Source organism: Mus musculus, chromosome 18 (genome assembly GCF_000001635.26).
Source record: "Mus musculus strain C57BL/6J chromosome 18, GRCm38.p6 C57BL/6J".
NCBI classification, from domain to species: domain Eukaryota; kingdom Metazoa; phylum Chordata; class Mammalia; order Rodentia; family Muridae; genus Mus; species Mus musculus.
This window is the reverse complement of record NC_000084.6, coordinates 14,308,959-14,333,174: the sequence shown is the minus strand read 5'-3', so window position 1 is coordinate 14,333,174 and position 24,216 is coordinate 14,308,959. Positions and strand designations below refer to the sequence as shown.

General features: G+C 44.1%; 1 long non-coding RNA gene across 2 annotated transcripts; it reads left to right on the top strand.

Annotated features, from left to right (window-relative positions):
• The first annotated feature begins 1,269 nt into the window (after positions 1 to 1,269).
• On the top strand, positions 1,270 to 24,153 carry Gm29992. 2 transcript variants are annotated; one of them, XR_386070.3, is made up of 7 exons: positions 1,270 to 1,603; positions 1,835 to 2,030; positions 4,070 to 4,204; positions 19,441 to 19,544; positions 22,420 to 22,507; positions 23,335 to 23,393; positions 23,654 to 24,153. It is a non-coding gene; the product is annotated as a predicted gene, 29992 (long non-coding RNA). The 2 variants fall into 2 exon arrangements; XR_003952596.1 differs by having other exon boundaries at positions 1,270 to 2,030.
• Positions 24,154 to 24,216: the final 63 nt, after the last annotated feature.

Sequence of the window (24,216 nt, the reverse complement as noted above, 5' to 3'; positions counted from 1 at the left end):
AAGTTTTCACAGTTCAACAAGCAAAACCAGGATAGAAGCCACACAAGGGGTTCTCATTTCCCCAATGCATTAAGGGTCACGTGTGCTTGCTAATGAAGTCACCTGCTGGTCACAATGCTACAGTGGCACCTGTCAATACCAAGGAGAAAAACATTCGCTGTGAGAGATTTCATTTCCATCAAACATGGTTTTGTAAGTACTTTACTATTTGATCTTGCTGGTCCCATTTACCAAGTATATCTCCCCATGGGTGTGTGCAGGTACACGTATGCATGTTTGGCTTCCAGGAAACAAAGTCAGGTTCTCAGCTCGTGCAGAAACACTGTGTCGCCTGAGCACCCCCCTCTCCAGCTGTATCCTCTCCATCCAACCAAAGTACATTAGATTCTAAGGGAATTACAGCCTTGACGAGTGCTGACTGTTACATCTAATCTGTTTATTGACTTAAAAATTTGTTCTGTAAAAGACATTCAAAGGACCTTTGCCAGTGGTTAGATGATCTATGTGGCAAAGGCTTAGAAATAACTCTATGCCTCCTGTCTTTACAGGAAACAGACAAACAATACCTGAAACAGTCAGGCAACCAACCAAGCAGGGGGCTGCAAAGATGACTCGGGGTTAAGAGCACATAGTTCTTTACCAGAGGAGCTGAGTTCAGTTTCTAGCACCCATCATTTTGAGTAGCGCATAGCTATGTGCCTGTCCCCAGCTTCACGGTTATTGATGCCCTCTTCTGACTTCTTCAGGCACCCACACTCACATAGCAGACTAGCATTCTCTCTCTCCTTCTTCCCCTCCTTCTACCTCTCTTCACACACACACATGCACGCACAATCGAGATGTGGAGAAATAGAAATAAAGTAACAGCAGGTCAGAGGACAATGTAGAAGACAGTCACAGAGGCAGTAGGAGGAATGAAATGTGACAAGCAGGCGAACCAGATCAAAGCACAAGTCAGAGAAGATATTAAAAATAGTAATAGTGAAAGAAGAAAGGCAGGAGACATGGAGTGAGTAAATGAATTTTCAAAAAAAGAGTTAAATACAGTTGCAGAAGCAGTTGCACACAGTCGCAGAATGATCAGGCACCCCTTTTCTGCCCAGTGGAGAAGCCTGTACACCTCTTTCCCAAAGAACACACCACCCCGCCTCAGAGCAGCTGGAACCAGCTGGATTGAAACCCCTCCGGCCGGTGCAAAGTACAGGCTTCTTTTCTGAGTGTTTTGAGAAAGCCCCCTTCAGACACACTCTTACGCAGGCTCCTGTGGCAGGCAGAAAGAACACCTCCTTCCTGCTCCCAGGCTCAGGCCAACTTGGGGAGGGGTGGCCCTCAGACTTCAGCTGTTTGCCTGGAATCCCAGGCACAGCTGTTGAGCCCACAGTGTGTAATTCACCCAGGAGGCCTCCTCTCTGTGGCCTAAGTAGGAGATGACCTCATTAGCTTAGGAACAGCTGCCGCTGCCAGGACGACTCATGAGGGGAACTGCCTTCTTTCCTTCGAGTCAGAGAAGTCTGTTGCGGATCCCACACTCCTTGGCACCCAGAAAGCCACACGGAGGAAACTGGCATGGAGTCTTTGACTGTCAGCAGAGGACATCTGGGCTGTAAGCCTGTCATGCACATGTGTTTATTCACGGTCCTTTCCCAGCCTCTTACCCCTACGTGGGTCTGTTCTGAGTCATCCATTCCCAGGAGGGCAATGGCCATTGACCAGCTGATTTTGGTTAACTAGGCAGTGACACTGTCACAGCACCCCATCACTCTGCTCTCTCTTCAGTGGAGGGAAGGGCTGAATCCCAGAGTAACCCTTAATGGACTTTCATTTCCTTCCGCAGCCCTTTTCTGACTCCCTGCCATGGCCAGGCCCTCTGTGTCTGCTTCTCTGGAGTCCTCACAAGAAAGTCCAGCGACAGACAGCTGCACTGCCTCGTGACCACAGATCGGCCAGTGATGGTTGGATTCCATGGACACACTGATGTCTGTGCCAGGCAGAAGGCTAAGCTGGTCCTCAGCTGATGCCCTTGAGCACAGGTAGGGCCTGTAATGTGCTTCTTAAAAACTGAAGCTGTCCAACTGATGGGATGGTATTACTGTCCCTGGGCTGTGGTCTGCAGACATTGTGAAGTGTGCTGCTGCTGAGAGCGTGCTCCTTGTTTAGTCTACTCTCTGTTAATGGAGACACTACCCTGGGTAGGTCTGATCTAATCAGATGATCCCTCTGAAAGTAAAGGTAGAGGTCCAAGGTGAAAGAATCCAGAGAGTCTAGCACCCCCTGGCTTTGAAGATGGAAGCTACCACGAATTCTAGAGTGATTAAAAATGAATTTTGGGCAACCACGTGAACATGGAAATCATAGCTCAGACTCCATGCCTGCCCAAACCTTAATTATAGCCTGCAGCTGAGGACACCCAGCCCAGGGGTTGTACCCAGACTCCTGACTCAGAGACTGTGGGATGACAAACACTAGCGTTTGTCACTAAGTAACAGGAAAAGCCAACAACAGAAAGAGTTATGCATCAACAGCAACAGGAGATGACATTCCCTAAAGAAGGAAGCCCAGGCCCCAAGGAAGGAAGCCATCATCACAGTCTGTAAATAGTAACAACAGAGGAGGTGGGGTCATTGCTTTGACATTGTGCCTGGGGCCTCATGTACATGATCTCTGATTCTTACAACTACTTAAGCAGGACAGACCTTTTAAAGGGGATACAAACACTTGATAATGTTCAGTGATTTTTTTCCCCCTTTATCAAATGTTGGAGGTCTGGTAGCATTGGGCAACAAAGATGTTTCTAAAGTCATTGTTTTTATGAGGACTTTCCTCGGTGACAGTCAATGTGAGATGGACTAAGTCTTAATTATGTCTATGCAAAGCAGTTAATAACTATAAACCTTTCAGAATACCCCTAGCAACCTGTTCAGGAAAATATCACCAGGTACCTGTGGTACATAAGAGGTACCATACTTCTGAGTCAGTGCTCTTGGTAGTGGCCATGGACCACAGCACATCTTATTCATATGATCCCTTGGCAAACACAAATAAAAAACCTTATTAATTATACATACTGTCCCTGCCATTGTTGTGGATGCTACTGACCAAGTGAAGGACCAAAGAAACAAAGACCTTAGCTTGACAGAGCTTTCCTTCATGGTGGATGTGATAGGTAATCTCTGTGATCCTCCTAGTGAGATCTAGGATCACCTGGAAGAATGGCCTCTAGGCATGCCCATGGGGGGATTATCTTGATTATGGTAACTTAGATGGTAAGACTTGCCCACAATAGGTGGCACCATTCCCTGGGCTAGGATACTGGACTGTTACTTTCTTAGAGAAAGTGATCTAAGTGGTAAAATTCATCACTGTGTTTGACTGGGTACAGTGTGACCCTGCTGCCTCAAGTCCCTACTGCCCCCATTTTGCCTCCATCATGAACTGTTACCTCAAATTTTAAGTAAAAAATCAACTCTTTCTTCCTGAAGGTGCTTATGCCAATGTATGAAGTATTTTCTCATAGCATCTAGAAGAGTAACTAAGACATGTGACTATACACAGTAAACAAAACACATGACGGGACACCACCATCTGTCTGGTTTGCTTCCTGATCTCCTGTGGTAGATAGAGAATATGGGATCAGTGAGAACCCAATGAGAGGGTATGCAGTGATCCCATGCAAGCAAGATAAGATGATGTGTTGGGTGCGGTATATGATGGTCCCTGAGAAGCACTTGTGAATGAATGATACCAGGTCACAGCTGGCTTCTGTAGCAGAAAGAGGACCCAGGTACCAGTAGATGAGTGAATCAGAGCTGTATAATGATAGCATGCACTCCCAGGGACCTCAGGGCAGCACCAGCTTCCTTCCTGTGTCCTCAGACACAGTCTCATCCTCCACAGGTTGATGCCACACACAGAGCTGGACTGATGTTAGCACACAGGTGTTTGCTTGGTAGAAACTATTTAAAGGCTTAAATTTCAGTTTGAATTGAAGTGACTTCCCCAGTAGCAGAAACCACAGTGCATGTCTCATTTCTGATCTTAAAACAGTAATGTTATAACCTGTTGCCTTCAGTAAAGAAAAATTACACGAGTATTTTGTCAAGACATGAAGTCACATAACAGAATAACCAAGTCCAAGTTGGATTTCATATGTTTTGTGTGTCTAGAAGACAAAGAAGAAGGCTCACCCCAGGTCAGGTTTCAGGATGTAAGTACTTCCTTCCTTTGGGCTTCATTTGTGTGTGTGTGTCTGTGTTTTGTATGAATGTGTGCATATGTACATGGGTGGGTGTGCTTGTCCATTCAGGCACATGTGTGGAGGTCAGAGTTTAATGTCCCAGTGTAACAGGGTCTCTCACTGAATCTGGATCGCAGCAATTCAATTAGATCGGTCAGCTAGTCACAGGGATCTGCTTATCTTTGTCTTGTCTGCTAGAACTGAGCTAGAGCTGTGTTCATCCATGCCCAGCTTTTACATGAGTGCTGCACCTCTGAATTTAGGTCCTATGTATGTGCAGTAAGCACTTTACCCATAGCACCTTTTTTCTAGCCCAGAACCTTGGTCTTTTTGATGTATCTCCCAGATACACTGTTGACAGGTGCACCTTATTATAACCAAAACCTGAATCCATCTTTGGAAGCACACCATATTCAGTGAGAGATTCCATAGCTCAAAAAACTCCATCCTCCGGTGGTCCCAAGTTTTTGCCTGGTCCTTTCCCATATCAAGGGGGTTTTTCTCACTGTCAATAGCTTTGATCAGTAGAGATTGTTTCTTCCCCATGTAACTTCAACCTGATTCTCTATAATTCCCATTTGTTCTTTTCTTTGGATGATAACTTGGACCTGAAAAACAAAAGACTAGAAAACCAGAATACTCTGATGGACCTCGCATCTGCTTTGACTTACTTGTGAACCAGGGAACCTTTTGAGTCTGTGCAGAGGAGGAATGACCAGAGTTGGTATTAAATGCTTAGGTTTCTAAATTGTCTTGGAAGTCTCATCAAATTAAATCAAACCTGTGGTATTAAGTGGCAGCAAGAGGAGTTTAGAGATGTCTGAGCAAGCTGGGACGGAATTATTTTGTTCTCTCCCAGGGTAGTTGTCAGCTAACCATGTTTCCAAGGTGAACTTAGGTCTCCCTTGCTAGTTTATGTTCGGGGCTCCTGAGTCAAAACTTTTATATAAGAAGCCCTTATCCTTTTGTTAAATGAAAAATAAGTAGCTGTCCCATTTGGAAGGCTCCCCTCCTTTCCCAGCCTTCCTGCAGTGTCAGGAGATTCTGGGAAAGAATTTACTCCAATGGATCAGATAGATATCCCTGAGAAAAATGTAGATTTCTTAGTAGCTGATGGAGACGGAGCATTTGGGGAGTGGGTACAGAAAAATAGTCCATCCCAGGATGCAAGGAAGGAGGGACGGAAGATGAAAGGGGTCGGGAGTGGAGGGAGGAGGAAGAGGAGAAGGAGCAAGGGAGAGACTGGACCTCCGTGAATTCATTTCAATAGACGACAGTGGGCAGGTAATGCTCAGATGCTGTCGATGAATGTGCTTCTTAGCTGCAATGGAGGCAGGAGGGGGTTGGCAGCCCTATTTGGGGGCTTGCATTGGATTAGTTATACGACAATAGTTTTACAAAACAAATTTTGTTTAGTTGTTTGGTATTTTCTTATCTTGTGTCCGCGAACGTGCTCGAGCACACACATACAGACACACACACACACACACACACACACACACACACACACACGAGAGTGCTTGTAAGTCTGCAGGGGAGGTGTGCATGCACATCATGTGTTTGTATGTATGTGGCAGCCGGAGGACAACCTTGCTTGTGTTTCCCCTGGAGCTATTGAGCTATTGACATTGTTTTCTGAGACAGGGTTTCTTCATTGGCTGGGAGCTCGCCAATTACTCTAGGTTTGTGGGCCATGGAATCTTTATTGCCCTGTGCTGGTGCTACAAGCAGGTGTCACCACACCTGGGCTTTTCTCACCTGGGCTCTGGGGATCGAACTCAGGCCCCCATGCTTGTAGCTCTTTACCAACGGTGCTATCTCTCCAACCATAGTGTCCTTCTGTAAAGAAATTCTGAGTGCCGTGTGTGCTCACACATTTTAGATCTTGTGTTTCATGCATTCAGACAACCAGTGAGATTTTTTGACGAGGACACAGTGAGTCTTCAAACCTTGCTAAGTACAGAATGCAAGCTGTTTCCTTTAGTGAGGAATCCGTGTCTATGTTAACCTTCCTGTTCCTTGACCTTCACGTTAGGTGAGCCTTTTATTGCCATTAAACAAAGATTCTCAGGATAAACCACTTTATCTTCAAGGATCTTTGGAGGAACCAGAAGGCAAAGTATTTTGCCCTCAATATAAGTGCACCTCTCCAGCGATTTATTGGCAGATGGATCTAGGTGACAATAGATTTCTAAATTGAATATTCTGCCTTTGGAATGGCCTCTGATGTGCATTAAGATCGTATTGTAATAACCACACCTCTCAATTTGTGCACATACACTATCCTGATTACATTATCCATCAATCTGCAGGACAATTGTCAGACGAGCCTGCTAGCTGAGCTGGGAGACTAAGTGGTTGTTTCTTGGCACATGCTGACGAGTTAGGTAAGAAGAATCCTTTGCAGCATCCAGGAGGAGGAATCCGACACTTTGCAGCAGTAGCACGTGGGTCTTTTCTCTAAGGACCACATGTACTGAGTCCCTTTACTCTTGGTGAGCTGCAGCTTCTAGACTTTGTCAACCATATTGTCCACATGTATAAGGAGTATCAGAAATACATGGATTTCTGATGTGCACTGTCATATATTTCCAGGGTGTTCTTCCCTCTTCCTCCCTATTTGCTCTCTATCTCCTTCCCACCTTTTTGCCTTCTCTTCACTTTTATTCAGCTTTTACAGGACTGACAATGGAACCCAAGGTCCTTATGCTTGCCAAGTGGGTGCTCAACACTGTGCTGCACGCCAGCCCCTTCTCCTTCTCCCAAGTGCTGGACAAATGACAGTTGCTGTTTAAGGTAACACCAGTGCAGACTCTGCCCCTCTGTGAGCTTGCAGAGCAGTGTGACACCTGTCTGACCCCATCTTCCTGTGAGTTAGTAATTTAGCCACATCTTTATGCCTTGGACTTCACAGGCACAAAACAATGTCACCTGTGTCTAGGCAAAGCTGGCCCTTTGTGATTATGGTAATAATATTGTGGTAATTGGCATGTTGTACTTCCAGGAATCACACTCTGTGTGTGTGTGTGTGTGTGTGTGTGTGTGTGTGTGTGTGTGAGAGAGAGAGAGAGAGAGAGAGAGAGAGAGAGAGAGAACATGTGTATTCATATGCTCATGTGTGTGGAGTCTGCACACATGCATATGGAGACCAGATATTGAGGTTTGACTTGATGTCTTCTCAGTTGCTCTCCACCTTATTTTAAGAACAAAGTCTCTCACTGAGCTGTATTTCCCTATTGACTCAATTGATTGTGTAGCCATCCCAGGAGCTCTGCCTCCAAGCAATGCATCTGAATTTTTAACACGGGTGGTCGGGATCAAGACTCTGGCACTTTGTCCACTGAGCCGTCTTCATAGCCCACCCTAGTATTCTTATTTGTATCAGCTGTGCTTTCAAAGTATGTTTGGACTAACTTTAGAGTATCCAAAGCTTAATTCTGAAAGCATGGTCTTTAAGTGGAGGCCACATATCTTCATTAAAGCAAACAAAATTCTTTCAGTGCCTGCAGTGGGTTGGGTTGGGGACTCTTTCCAGTGACCCCAGATCTGTAGCTAGCTGCTTATTCCTTCTAAAAAATGGGTGAGTGTTTGCATGTAGCCTATGCATGTTTTCTCTTAAGCTTAAATCATCTCAAGATTCCCACATCATCTAACGCAATGTCAATGCTATGGTGATAGTGATTACAGGATGCTACGTAGCCAATGATGGCAAGAGTCATAGACTGTTCTGGTTCAGTAGATGCAACTTCTTTGTCTCTGAATATCTCCAACGTGAGGTTGGTCGAATCCACAGGTGGAAACCAGTAAATATAGAAAGCCAAGTGTGTATTCAAATCATAGCAAAACTCTTGACTGTTCTTGAAATGTTTTATTTTATTCTTTTGCTAATTGGGCTATAAATTATTTCATTTTATCTCCATAATTGGGTTATTGGTTATACCTGTTTGTTTTATATATGTGGTTGTAATAAAATGTACTATTTCCAACTTTAATTTACCACAGTCTTCTTAGTACAACATTGAAGCTTTTTATGGATAATGGGAGAACCAAACAATAACATATCTTGATTTCCCTTTATAATTTCTTGAGCTATTATCATATACTTTAATGCAATTACAAGTTACATACTAATGGCTATTACCATTATATTGCTAGTTATATATTATATATAGTAATTATATATATATTATATATAATAGTATAATATATAATATAGCTTGAAGGTATAGTTTTAATTTTTTAGTTTGACATAATATTTGAATTATTTATAGGGTATAATATTATAATTTATAGGCTGGGCAGTAGTGGCACATGCCTTTAATTCTAGCACTTAGGAGGCAGAGGCAGTTAGATCTCTATGAGTTCAAGGCCAGCCTGATCTACAGAGTGAGTTCCAGAGCATCCAGGGGCCACATAGTAAAATCCTGTCTTGAAACACACACACACACACACACACACACACACACATTTATATATATAAATTTATACTTCTATATAATGTATAGTGATCAAGTTGGAACAATTTTCTATGACATCAAAAGTAATATATATATATATATATATATATATATTTAGAAACTTTAATTTGACTTGAGATACATAACTGACTGTGTCAGATTATAGTTGGCCTATCATATATTGATTTATCTGTGCTTCCAAGGTGTAGTACTTCTGAGAACTCAAGAATTCTAACCCCAGTATGAACTGAGTAACTGAGTGTTCCAGTTGTTGCTTAGGACAAATGCCCCTTCTTTCGAAGTTGCTCATTGCTGTCTCATGGAGTAGTGACACACACGTCAGGAGATGAAGGGTGAGCAGCTATGCTGATTTCCGGAGCTCTCATTCCCTACCTTTTTTTTTTTTTTTTTTTTTTTTTTTTTTTTTTTTTGCCCTGACCATGTTAGCTGTCTCAGCTTTCCTGTTCAATAGTTCATGAACTCAGAGAGAATTTGGAGATCTGTCTTTGTCCCATTCTTTGAGCTGCTACTTGAAAGTGAGGCCTAAGTTGGCCTCATCTTGGCTCTGTATTTCCCCCATGGTGAGCATGGCTTTCCATTGTTTCTTTCAAGTGTCTGAAAGAAATTGTTTTATGTATTTTTTTTTCTGAATTTTTGTTGTCTGCGGTAAGAGAATAACTCCCATAGCAACAGGCCCTTCATGAAGGGAGAAAAAAAGTGCATGCTAGATTTTTAAGGGCCACAGAAGGTGGAAAATATAACCATTTTCTTCCACATAAACAGAAAACATGTTAGTATGAGCTGGAAGACCTAACAATGAGGTATCCACAACCTACTTACAGGCTCTTAAAAATTTCACCCACCCATGTGGTGAAGATACACACACACACACACACACACACACACACACACACACACACATCCAACCCTGAGAGGGGGTTTCTTTTGGAGGAGATAATGCTACGCTGGGCTTCCACCCTCCCCAGTGTAAAATATGGGACATTTCTCCTTCCTTCAGCCTTGTGAGAGTGGCTTGACCCTGTCTTCTTTGGGAAATTCATACTTTCCTGAACTTGGAAGAAATTCATGGGCCAGGAAATGAAGAGCTTCAGCCACTGGCAAAGGAGAGAAAACTGGGAGGGTAATGGATGCAAGAGTGTTCCCCATGTGCCAGCTATGGAGACAGTCCTGGGAAAATATGACAGAGGGGAGTTTTTCTTAAGACTAGAATTCTGACTCTGTCATGGGATTGGGTGTTCCCACTGTAGATTAAGACAGGTTGCAACTGGGCATGGTGACATGCACCTCTCACCCCAGCACTTATGGCAGGGGGAAGGAACAGGGAGACCAGGAGCCAATGAGTTGCGGGTTTGTGGAGCTCTCACACTTTGCTGTGTGGAGAGTTTGTGTACAGCTTCTTCAACATGGTGCAGTCTCAGAATCCTGGACCAACAAAACAAAGAATGCAAAGCAAGCCGGGCTACCTGAAGCGGAGGGGAGTGCTTCTTCTAGTCTGTGTTGTATTTAGGAGCAGGGCTAGGAGTCGAGAACAAATTGAAGTACGCAGATAAAGTTGATCTGACTAATGGGCCAACACTCCTTTTACAGACTTGGCAAGAGAGCTCAGAGTCTGGGAGGACTCTCAGTGGGCGCTACCCTAAGAGGTGGTTTACCACCACTTCAGAGGGTGTCTGTTTGTTGTTGTTGCTTATTTTGTTTGTTTGTTTGTTTTCCTTTTCTGGACTTCCTTGAAGATCAAGAATGTTAGAGGATAGGATTCAGGTCTTTTGGGGAATGAGTGTCCAGAAGCACCTCTTGCTTATCCCTCAGGATTGGGACCTAGTTATATTCAGGGCAGAAGCACCTGCGTGTTTGTTTGTTTGTTTTTTGTTTTTGTTTTTGTTTCTTGTAACCATGACAAAGAGCATTGTGAGACAGGCAAGGTGATGTGTTTGACCTTTGGGTACAGGGGTATGTGCTGTCAACTCATCTTTTCTTGCAGACGAGGACTCAGTGTGGGTGGAACACTGGGGAGACTATCTCCCAGTTCAAGCATAGGTTGAGATGTGTTTCCTGCAAGTGAGCTTTCATGTCTCATGTTGCATTCTTATCCACCTGTGCCTGTGAGCTACCTAGTAGCATAGGTAAAACTGTGGCTTTTGTGATGGATCATGTGATTACATATGGTCCCAATGTGATCAGTGAGAAGCAGCTTTTATTACAGTTAAGAATCCTGATGATTATAGCTCAGATGGAATTCTTCATAGGTAGGCATTTGGGTCATGAGGTAAGTGTCCTAGTCCTGTCCTGAAGCGCCTTGACTAGGCTGGCAATCGGCATGCAGGTGTTGAGGCTACATATGTATCAGTAGCAGCAACTCCATTGGAGAAGCCATCTTTTTCGAGGTCTCCCAAGAGAGGTAGCGATAAATGGCTGTCTAGCTTATAGTGGTTAATTTTGAATATGTACTGCTCACACACAGCTGCTAGTGGCCTCATGTTTGAAACAAAAGTGTCCTGGATAGCCAAGCTATTTCTTCTTCGTTTCCAGAATAGGGAACTCTTACACTGTGGAACACAATCCAGCACATTTGTCTGGGGGAGATCTATTGATCCTTGTAGCACTTGGCCTCTTAGCAACTATGACTTTTTTACATTTGTGAATGATACTTGTGGGTGTAAGTTTCTATTTCTACAAGGTAGTGGGAATGGCTCAACTGTCTTGACATTGGAGAGCATGGAGTCCAAAGATGCCCTGTTGGCAGGTGGCAGGAGTCAGAGCATCTCCACCCTGGGCAGTTGATGAGCTGCAGGCATCAGATGACCATGTAGCAGATGAGGAAGACAGGAGTTGTTAATGCAGTAATGACAGAGGGGACACATAGAGGACAAGGAAGCCTCTCAACGGGGCTCCCTGCCTAGAAAGTTTATGGGACTACACAGGACCCCCAGTTCCTGTAACTTTGAGCCTATTGGTTCTGGTGTCTGGTTCTAAGGAGGTAGGGTAGGCTATCAAGCAAGAGTGTGACATTATTAGGATTGAGCTTTGATGCTGCAGGGCTCTCACCAAGTCCCCTGAACCCCAGTGTGTATGTTGTTAACTCCATATCCTCTGCTTTATGAGCAATTACCCATTCACTTCATTGTTTATTGTTGTTGCTGAATGTTCAGCCTTTTTTTCTTCCACACACTCAAGTATTGTCTGGGCATGGTATGTTGAATAAAGCTTTCCACATACATCCTGTTAATGAGGGGGCTTTGTTCCTTTTTTAAAAATGCCATTCAAATTATAGCCCTGAACAATAGGGCAGCATACATATACCAGATCCCCATTAAATTATTATTTTTTAATAGTGGAAATGTTTCTGAAATTGACGAGTGCAATGTACACACGCTGTGTAGTCATGCATTATTACTTTTGGGTAGTGGGAGGGGCTGAGAAAATGGAATAAAACAGTTCTCAGACCTCAGCTGTCCGTAGTGGAGGCTCTAAACACATACTTATGCATTTAAAAAAAATCTAGAAAATGTAGTGGTGATGGGGGTTATCTGAGAAAATTCACCTTGGAAGTAACACAGTGACTAAATTATTATCATTGGCAGGTCATTTGAGAGAGACACACATCCCAAAGCTAGCAATATGTTGGTTGCTTTTTAATCTGGAACTTGTCGTTTTTCCATCTTTTCCCACATTGCAGAATTTGCTAGGTGAAGATAATGACTTGAAAATACGAAAATCACCCTGAATAGCTACCCTAGGGTCAGTGGCACCTGGTTAAAATGAGAAAGAAACTGACAAAGATCAAATCTCTGACCTCAGCCTTCAAGATGAACATCGTATTTCCCGGCTTCCCTTGCCTTCCCAGATTCTTGCATTGCTCCCGAGTGGGATGCTCAGCCTGATAAATCACGGGCTGCTCACCAGTCACCAGAGCAGGCAAAGAGAGCCAGATGGAGGGAAGCGAGTATGGCCCTCTGTCACTTCTGGCCGGTTGCCATCACCTGGACACTCAGCACTCTTTGCTGAGGGAATGTCTCTGTCTTGCTTGCATAGAGGGCTGGCCATCCCAGAGCCCTTCAAGCAGGATGCAACATCGAGCCATGTTGTCATGGTTACTTAGCCATTTCCCCAGAGTTGTGACATCAGTATCTCCAAGGGGCATGAGCTCTACCTCATACATATGCATGTACCCGGCAGGGGCCTGGCCACATCTGAGCATCTTACAATGTTTCTAGTAAAAAATGTCGGTGAAGGAGGGAGAGGTGACATGGAGAGTGGAAGCAATGTGATGGGAGCACACATTGCTAAGTGAATAAATAAAGGTGTTCACTGCTTGCCTTGGAGGAAGGCAGGAAGGGTTAATGCTGAGTTGGGATTTTTTTTCCCCAGCTTTAACCATTTGATGGCTCACACTGGGCCCTCACACTATCAGAACCTTATCATTTCCAGGGCAGTTTTTGTTCCACTCTCAATACACCTCATTGCAAAAATATGGTTGGAGGAACCATGGTGTGTATTTAATAAAAAGATGGCACTATCCTAAGGTTCAGTCAGTCACAAGGCTCACATGGAAACTGCTGAACTCAACTCCTAGCCTTAAGCTTGTCCTGTTTTGAAGGACTCCATTCTTTAGGAAACCAAGAACTTACAGGCAGAAGACAGGGACTGTTAACTGGACAATACCAAATGATTGCCTTTTCTAGTGGAGAGTGGTTTCTTTCTATGCATAGAGATTGCCAGAATGCTGTGTGTATTTATAACACCTTGAATGTCATGGGCAATTAGTCTCTTAGTGAATATCAAACTGAATACACTTCACATCTTGGGCTTTCAAAGAAGTCAGACAATCTACTGTTCTGGGCACTGCAAATTTAGCAATACTGAGAAGTTAATGTTTCATGTTAAAACAAAACAGGGATGTTTAAATAATGGGCACTGTGGTAAACTCCAGGAAATGCCAAGACACTTTAAATGGGTGACATCTCCCTGGCCTGATAGCCAAGGTCACAGTCTCCTCATGACCCAACATGGACTCTTCTGACAGGAGCCCAGGTGTGAGTGGTGAGGAAAGGAATCTGAGAGCCTAGGAGACACCAGGCCATAGCACCACAGCATGGCCAAATAGTGCAAATCCTGCAACTGGTTGAGAGTGGTTTAGCAGCTGACACGATTAAGCTGTAGCCAGAATTGGTGGACTAAGCCAAGGGCATTACCCAAGTTAATGGCGCTTAGGGTGTGGCCCAGAGAAGAATTCACTCTACTTAAGTAAGAGCAGCTGTGAGTTTTGGATCTGGACTGTTCCCCCAAAGTTTATGTGTTAAAGGCTTGGTCCTCAACCAGTGGTGTGATGGGGGTGCTGCAATTTGTAGTTAGAGAAAGCAGGTCGTCAGCGGCCTTGTCCTTGGAGTTGGTGTTGTGACTTCACCTCTTGCACTGGTTTTGCTTCCAGCCCCACTATTTGCTTCTATGCTGACTTTCTGCCTTGCCATCCATCCAAACTGCTGTTCAGTGAAACCTCTGAAACTGTGAGCCAGCACAAACCACTTTCTGTCTTTCTTGGGCAAATTATCACAGCAAAGCCAACAGCGCCACCATTGAGACAGGGAAATAATGAAGGCTCCCCAGAGATGGACTTGAGACACTCTGTTGGCTGGGTTGAGTGTTTTCATTAGCAAAGGGCTTTCACGTCTTGTTTTCTTTCTGAAAATGCATCGATCCAGCTTCTATTGTAGCCCTAGCGTCTTGGTAGGTGTTTCCACAGGCTTGATCTAGTTTATGTGTAGTTCAGGTAAGTGGTAAGTGCTGTTAGAACTGTTAGCAGCTATGGAAACAGAAGTTCATAGGAATTGAGGAACAATTATTAGTGTCAACAGCAACAACCTCAGAACTTCTGTGACACCTTGCTACTGAAGCTAGCCCGATGGGAATCTTGGCTTTTTATACTGGTTTTCTACTGTGACTGACAAATTGCAATACACTTAGCAGCTTCAAACAACAGAAGGTTGTTGCCAGACAGCCCTGTCCACCAAAGTCTAGTGCAGGAGTTCTTCACAACAGCTGAGATCAGCAGTTCTGCACTGCTGCTAGGTGATCGAGGGGACCAGAAATCTCTTCATTCATTTGGGTTTGGGGGAGAATTTGGTTCTCTGTGGTTCTAAGACAAGAACCTTTCCATTTTCACTGGCTGTCTCTGGACAGACATTCTCAACTTCTGGAGACCACCCCTCCCATTCCTTAGCTCATGGCTTCCTTTATCCATCCTCAAGGCCAGACATGATGTGTTCAAGTGATTCTCACATTTTGAGTGGTTTCTCCCTGTACCCCATTCTTTCCCTAGCTCTATCTTCAGCCTTCTGCTGCTGCTTCTAATGGCCTGTGTGATTAACACACAGGAAACCTAGGAGGATTTTCTATCTTAATATCTGTAACTTTAATTCCATCTGCAAAGTCTCTTTTGAGCCGTGTGTCATAAGTATGTTCACAGGTTTGGGGGTGTCTTGGAGAAGTTGTTATTCTGGGTGCCATACAACCTTTCATTTGTGAGAAGATTGATAACAGAGTGGAACACTAATCTATTTATTGGTAATCATGACTTCATGAATGACAGCTGCAAAACAGCTTTGCCATCTATGGTCCACCAATCAGAAGCTGGGGGCGGGTGAGAGAAGCTGGGACAGTCTCAAATGAGTGTGACACTGTTATGAAACAGCTTTGAAAGAATGAGATGATTTTCCCTTTACTCTGGATGAGTCAAACGGAAGCTTCCTTTTTAGACATGGTCTTGCTGTGTAGCTCAGGCTAGCCTCCTGGCAATCCTGCCCCAGCTACCATCACAAATGGCACAATCTGTAGATGCAGTACCCAGATCAGGACAACAAACTTTGCCAACAAAAGGGACTATTCAGTTTCCAGTGTTCACCATCACTGTTTTCACTGCCTGGGGTCTGGGGAAGGCATACCAGTCACACTGCCTGGAATCTGGGGAAGGCACACCAGCCACATTGCCTGGGATCTGGGGAAGGCACACCAGCCACATTGCCTGGGATCTGGGGAAGGCACACCAGCCACATTGCCTGGGATCTGGGGAAGGCATACCAGGCACCCTGTGAATGAGTGAGCTGGTGCTGAGGCCTTGGAAGGAAGAACACCGCATCCTCCAGGTACCGATGTTCATTGTCACCTCTGTTGGGAAGCTCCCATTACAGTTTTCATTTCTTAAGAGTCATGACTATCCCAAAATATAGCAGCCAACGTCCATTTCAAATGATGCTCCAATATGTGCTGTAGAGTATAAGCATTAGAGATGGTTCTTTAATAGTAACAGGATAACAGAGTACACAAAATAATGGAGAACTAATGTGAAATACCGTATGAAAATACACATGAAGACATAAACCGGAGATTTTGATCTTGACGTCTTTCGGAGGTATATTTGAAGTAGTTCAGTGGTCTTGAGAAGAGTGGGGTATGTTTACCCTCACCACAGACACATGCAAATAGGCTCTCAGTCATCTTCTCAGTACACTGGGTTCCAAAGAAGACATTAGAAAGCAGGACTTGTGGGTGAGTGGCTCTTGATGGCACTGGGGTAAACTAGGTAGATAAAGGCAGGGACATTTTGGTGGGCTCTTTGCAGGGTTAAGTAGGGGCTATCCGCATTTGGGAAGGGGAACAGAGGAACACCCTGAAAGCAGTCTCTGAACAGGGAATCTTTGAGGTCACTGAGCCCTATCAGAACTAACTTCCAGTGTTCCTTCAGGCCAGGCAGGGTCATTCACAAATGACCCCAGAGTAGAACTGCAGCAGTTGAGCAGGCTGGTCCTGTTTTAAGGGGAACCTGGCATTTAGCTTCACTGCTTCTTTGAAGAATTCAGCCTAAGGAAAATCAATGTTCACAGAGATGCAGACTTCAGCTCACTTAGGTCAGTTACCCTGATTTTAAGAATACCGGCTCATTTGGGTAACCCAGTCCTTGAAGGGAATGGAGGGAGAGCTGGTGCATTGAGGGCTTTGACTATGAGAGACATTGGACAACGTGTTACTTGTGACCTGATATCAGGGCTGCACCTGGGTTTGATGCCTCCTCTCAAATTGACACATAAATATGTTTTGATTGGAACAAGATGGCTTGATTAACTGTGGAAAAGCACACAATAACTATTTTCTTAACAAACAATCAAAATCTGCTAAGGAAAAAACATGCCTCCTTCCCCTTCCTGACCCTGGGGTTCTTGTGTTTGTAAAAACGGTGGAGGCTAAGTGGCATTTTCCTCCGTAACTGGGACTTGCGCTTGCCAGCTCTAAACACCTACACAGCTTCCCAAGGTATTGTTGCTTTTTCTTTTTCCTACAAATGTTGACTCCCCCTTCCCCTGGCAATTTATGAAAATGTTCCTAAGAATTACTGATAACCAAAATACTATGCCACATACCTGGTACAAACCTGATCATGCCAGTAAAAGAAGGTCAACAACTTGATGTGGTGCCACATGACTGTAAATCCCAGCACGCTAGAGGTTAAGGCAGGAGGACTGCTGTGAGTTTACCACCAGCTTGGGCTACATAACAAGGCCCTATCTCAGTCTCATGTATCCCCTGTGACAGAATCCACGCCATCCTTTCGAGGAGTAGGAAGCAGCTGCTTGAGCTGTGCCTCCTGTGTCGTAGTTTGTAAAGGGCTGCTGTAACTGTGCTGGAGAGCCAGGTGCTGTCGACCCAGTTCAGGAACCGACTGTCCTGATGGTGGATCCTTTAAAGCCTGTATTCTCATAGTCTCAGAACCCACTGTCCTGACGGTGGATCCTTTAAAGCCTGTATTCACATAAACTCAACCCACTGTCCTGACTGTGGATCCTTTCAGCCTGTATTCTCATAGACTCAGAACCCACTGTCCTGACGGTGGATCCTTTATTTAAAGTCTGAATTCAGATAGACCCAGAACCCACTGTCCTGACTGTGGGTCCTTTCAAGCCTGTATTCTCATAGACTCAGAACCCACTGTCCTGACTGTGGGTCCTTTCAAGCCTGTATTCACATAGACTCAGCTGCAGAAGGATGACATTTGCTTTTCCATATGAAACCAACTTTGGTTTCATCAAGCAGGACCCTGTCCATTATACCTGTAAGTGAACTGCACTCTAATAGGGCCTCTGCCAAATCCTTCCAACCCACCCACCAACATCAGCAGCCCGAGAGCCACTCTCTTCCCTCACCGAGACCCAGCAGACCTGAGGCCTATAATGAGCAGATGGGGCTGGCCTCAGATGTGCAACAGATGACTAATTTATGTTTTCTTCCTTTAACTGGAAAAGAGTTCTCCATTAGAGACACATTGCAGTTCAATCTGCCTTCCTACTTTCCCCTGGACATGATCAGGCACCTCGTCTTACTTACCCTTTGGTTTGCCTACTTTCTGACTAATGTCTGTGCTTATTCACAATCCTAATACCTAACAGTTGTCTTCAAACAGATGTCTCCATTTCTCCTAACCCCTACTAGGGTTGGTTCATTTCTTCCTCATTTCAGAGCACCCAGGACTGTGGAACAGTGCCTGGGTCACAGTTCTTAATAACCAGAACACTTGAATGCCTAGAAAGCAGAAGCTGTGAACTCATATTCAGTTTTAATAAACTTCTGCAATTAGTCAATTGAAATGCAGCAGAAAGTGACAGCTTGTGATATGTAAAAGACATCTAGCTGACAAAGACAGAGCTGTCACACATTGCACTAATATCTGTTTCTTCATCAACACTGGATTCTTCACTCTTTTGGCATTTCAATTACAATACACAGTGATTTTATAAAATTTACATATCTGTGTGGTTCCCTCTTATTCTTCTAAAAGCTTGAAGCTTTTCATGGGCATCCGTTGTTTCCCCAACCTGCACGCATGCTATGATTTAACTATATTTTCTGAGAGTTACGTGTTTAGAATGCCTGTACTGGGTCATAGACTCTAAGGATAGGTGTATATCTAAGCTGGGTATAGACAATATAGATGAGCTTGGTTGGGAGATCTTCGATAAACTCTGAGAATAGGGGCTTAGTAGATCTTGTTAAAACAATCTCGCTCATCTGGAAAGGTGCCTGGAACAGCATAGGGTTTGATTAAACTGAATAAATGAACACATTAAGGATCACTTATAGGGGGCTGGGTGAGATGGCTCAGCAGGTAAGAGCACTGACTGCTCTTCCAAAGGTCCTGAGTTCAAGTCCCAGCAACCACATGGTGGCTCACAACCATTCGTAATGAGATCAGATGCTCTCTTCTGGGGTGTCTGAAGACAGCTACAGAGTACTCACACATAATAAATAAATAAATAAATAAATAAATGTTAAAAAAATAGAAAAGCTGCTAACTAATCCATGGGAATATTTAAAAAAAAAAATAAAGATCACTTATAGAGACAGTGGTCTAGTGGTGATGACCCCTAATAGAAATGTCCATATCTAAATCCTTGAGATCTGCTAATATGATGCTAGTTAGAAGAGATTTCTTTGCATATGCAATTAACTTAAGGATCTGAAGCTGAGAGCATCCTGGGTTATCTGGGTGGATGCTGAATCTACTGACGAGTATCTTTTAAAAGGCATAATGGAATGTTTGATAGAAGTTGAAAAGAGGTGGTACAAATGCAGGCACAAGCCAAGCATTTCTCCGAAGCTGGTGGAAGACCTATTGACACCTTGATTTCATAATTCTGATCTTCATAACTGTGAGAGGATAAATCGCTGTTGCTGTTGCCACAGGTCATGCTAATTCCTTATGGTAGCCACAGGAAACTGAAGCGTGAGATAGTGAATGCTCTGGAAGATGGTCCTGGCAGAGCGGAACACCTTCTGGTGGATTTCAGGTGAGATTGTGCTATGCATCCTGCATCCCTTTACAGTCTAAGCAAGGAACGGCATAGGCATGATTGAAGTGTCCTAACGGAGTAACTGTTATTCAGGTGTGGGCATATAGCCTGGTGGTGTGTAACTGTAACTCCAGAACTGGGCAGGCAGGAGAAAAAGACCTCCAGTTTGAGTTCGGGCTTAACTGCACAGATCTGTCTCAGAAGGCTAAACAATAAAACCAAGGAAAACAACATGTAAAAGAAAGGGTAAAGAAAGAAAAAGTGGAAAGGAAGTGCAGAATGGAAAAAACCTATCTCTTGACTCTGGTAAGACACACAATACTTAGTTCTAGGGCCAAGAGCTGCCACTCTGTACGGAGAGGGACCTGACCCTCCCAGATCTTAGGAAATATGAAACACCTTTAATGTCTAGAGCTCTGAGAAGGGTAGAGTCGAAGAATCCCGTTTCCAGCTGGAAGGGATATTCAAGATCATTTTCAAAGCTAGATAAACACGGAAAACTAAGCGCAGACTCCTTTCCAGACGAAACACTAGGAGGAGGGAATACTGCCCCAGCCAGGCGGCCACACAGGACAGCTTCACCGGAAGTGAGACGGATGTCTTCCCGATGAAGGCCTCTTCATCATAGTTTGTGTGTAACCCCAGATTCCTGGATGCTGCCATCTGAATCTGTCCTCACTCCTCGATAATGGTAGCGTTTGGAGAGAAGACAAAGGGAAACAGACAGACCTTGGCTTGGCTTTGTCACCTGAGGCAGCCAAATGGTGCCGGCATTGGCTTGTGACCAACGCTGCGGAGCCCGTGGTGTGCTTCTGGTCCAGCGGGACTGGCTGTGCTCTAGGGAGAGGCTGTGAGGCGCTTGTTTTTCACAGGGGCTTTAGCCTACAGTTAAGTGCAAACACCTGCTGAAGTACTGGTAATTAGTAGGTAATTAGTAGTTAATGTTCTTAGAATTTAAAAAGAAAGCTTACATAAGTAATTACTTAGTATTTCTTATAATGCGCTGCTTTTCTTGAGATTTCATATCCCCAGAACATTTGCCAACTTCCTAGGTTCCTCAACACACTAAATTGTTTATTAATTACACACGTATATTGCTTTCAGGGAAAAAAAAAGAAGAGAAAAATACATTAAATGCTGGAAATAGGAATGAGTTATCTTCTGAATTACAGAAAAAAACAAAAAACAAAAAAAAAAACCCACCCTCATTTAAAATTATAGAATTTGTGATGGGTAATGACTCTGGAAAGTGGGCTTGATTTTTTTTTTTTTTTTAAGACTTACTGTGGCTGGGAAAGAAGAGATATGTAGAGAAAAAATATTTCAGACCATTTAATAAAACACCGAGTGTTCAACACAGCTCACAGAAGGGACCCTTTCATGTCTGCAGAAGTATGTCTCTGTTTTAGCTTGTCAGAAAGACCACCAGGGCTCCATTCTGAGGGATGTGGCTTGCCAAGCCAGGCTAAGTGGCACACAATTTCAGACTCTCGAGGTGACTGAAGTGGAGGGACGTCGGAACGTGTTAATTAGTGCTCTGTAACTATATTTTTGAAAGGATTTTTTTTTTCTTTAGAGAATTTGAAGCAGATTTGCAAACTCTCAGCCCTGGAGCCACTTCATGCCAACTTGAAGTGGGCATTCATTCGCCGCTTTTGTTTAGCGGCCCCAGCTTTGAAGATTATATCTGAAGTCTGTTCCTCACTTCGGGCAGACTCAGAGTGCTCAGTTAAGTGATGATTTAAGTTTCCTGTCCTTAAAGTAGAGCCAGTGGGCACCGCTTCCCTTCTCTTACTCTGCAGCTCCACTATACACAAATAAATACCTCTTATAGAAATATCAAAGTGTATTATGTCTTCAAACCATGGCCAGGTGTTATGGGGCAGGGCTCCTGCCACATCTGAGCCCATCTCTCTACTTGCTATCACCATGTGCAACAGTAAACCTAAATCAAATGAATAACTAGGTGGTAAAATGTGTGTGCTGCTCATTGTTTATTCCAAACAATGTGTGTGTGGCTTTATTAAATTTCAGCTATCGTTGTCTATAAAAATCCAAATGACAACAATCTTCTGAGAAATTATGAAGGTGGGATGTTTGAATAGAATAAAAATGATGAAAAATTTAAACAAGAATTTTAAAGCCCAGATCTGAGGTTCAGTCTGTAAAGTGTTTGCTGTCCAGACATGACTTGATTGTCAGTTTTAGGACCCAAATAAAAGCTGGGGAAGCAGAGGCAGGAGGATTCCTGGGACTCACTGGTCAGCAGCCTAGCCTAGTCACTAACCCAGTTCCCACTGAGAGACTTTATCTCAGAAAACAAGGTGGCTAGCTCCTGGGGTAAAGCCAGAGGGTGACCACACACACAGAGGCTCCCCCACACAGCCACAGACGTGTGTGTGCACACACATGGACACACATCCTAACCTCTTTCCAGAGATTCTAAGTGCAGAAAGGCAAGCATATCAACTCCTGTCCACATGATGCTGTAACGGGCTTTTATTCCTGTTAAGGGCCTGCTTGTTGTAATTGTTTAGGGGGACATAGGAAGAAAAGGAAAATAAACAAGAGGGGAGACTTAGGGTAATAAATAGGTCCTGAACAGGCAGACATTTTAAGATTGATATTTGTGTTAACATCTGAGAAAATAAGCCAGAGAAAATACAAGCTATCCTTAATAACAACTGCCAGAGGAGAGGTATTTTAACTTTGGCCTTTTATGAATATACAGTCTAAAATACTTGACTAACGAATTTCACACAATACTATTCTCTTTCTCCCTCTGCTATCTTCAATGAAAAGAAATAATCTTATGGATTCTTTAGAATAGTCCTTATTCTTTTTTTTTTAATTAAGTAAACTTTTATTTTAGAATGACTTTAGAGTCACAGAAAAGTTGCAGAGTTCCCATACATTCTTCATCCAGATCACCCCAGAGATGTGATTACCCAAACTGGAAGGTAAGCAAACGTAGACTGTATGATACTGCTGAAGTGCTTTCTCGCCCTAAGCTCCTTTTAGTCCTAAGAATCAACCCAGCACCACCATGCATTTTACCCTTTCAGTCTCATTGTCTGGGACACTCGGTGGTGGGAAAGCTGGTGTCCTCATCATTGAGCTGGGAAAACAGAGGCTTGAAAACAGCAAGTGTCTAAGGTCTCTGGGGGGCGTGGCAAGTGCCACCTCACTACTGCATCCACTACCTCCTGACTCTTGGTTTGCAGAGCCCCTCTGAGTGCCCAATTATGCACCTCATTCTGCTTGCGAGTCATCCTTAGGGCTGGGTTACCCAGCTCTTGAAGATACCATGCCATGACTTCTAGGTTTTGAGAACCGTTACTTAACGGCTGACGCGGCAAGGCCCATTGTGTGCTTCTGTGCTAAACTTATGAAAAGGGAGTGCTTATGTGTGGGAGTGAGGAATTCTGTGTCTTGCCCACCAAGATTCACCTGTGATGAATGATAACCCATGTTCTTTATAGTTACTCCCCTCAAGAGCTGCACCCCTTGAATCTAAGGAATGAACTGACCAGCAGAGACATAGTCCTGGCACCAGGGCTGAAGAAACCTTGTCACCTTAAAAAAAATGTACCTGGGTGATAATAGCACACACCCTTTTTAATACCAGCACTTGGGAGGCAGTAGAGGCAGATCTCTGTGAGTTCAAGGATATCCTGGTACTGCAGAGTGAATTCCAGGACATCCAGAGCTACACAGAAAAACCCTGTATCTCAAAAAAAAAATGTAGTTGGGTACTTTTCTCAAATGTATATGTCTGTTCCCACAGAGGCTAGGAAAGAGTATCAGGTCGTCAGAAACGGGGATGACAGTGTTGTGAATTACCAGGTAGGTGCTCTTAACAGTGGAGCCACCGCTCCAGGCCCTGATTAGTCCTCTCTCCCCCTCTCCCCCTCCCCCTCTCCCTCCCTCTCCCCCTCTCCCTCTCTCCCTCCCTCTCCCCTTCTCCCTCCCTCTCCCCCTCTCCCCCTCTCCCCCTCTCATGAGTAAATGAATACTTGTTTAACTATTGAGTTTGGGGATGGCTTGTTTCATACCAAAGGCTAACATCTCCCCCTCCTGCTAATGGAATCTCAATTGTATTGCAGGAGGCACGGTGCTAGTTCCAGGGGGTGAACAAGGCAGTCACGCTCAGCTGTGACAGACACCGTTTCCTGATGTCTGCTTTCTTTGCAGCTGTAAATGGCAATGGTGACTAGCTCAGACCAAGGTGACTATGTACAAATAAGCAGAGAACAGGATCCTGAACCGCTGAACAAGGTTGTCCATTCTGACAGAAGTTGGTCCAGTGGGTTTCTTCCTTGAGCACAGACATGATTCTGAGAAACACAGCAACAGCAACTATGAAGTAAGGAGCAATGAGGACACGGCCAGAGGACTCCTGAGAGGAAGCCCTGCCTTCACTGAGCTGAGCTGTTGACACAATACTGCTGTGTTAGCCACGGGTTCCAGGACTCAGGCTATGGGGATGGATAACCAGCTTCTCTCACTGAAGCCGTGGTAGCCTAGGTTTTCCTTTACTTCCTAGCACCTAGTTCATATAGTGATAGGATATCATAAAGATTAAAATGAGAGTCTTTGTCTCCCAGTCCATCTCCTTTCTCCCTTCCTCCTCTTGGTAATCCTTCAGAGTCAAGGCCATGATATTTCA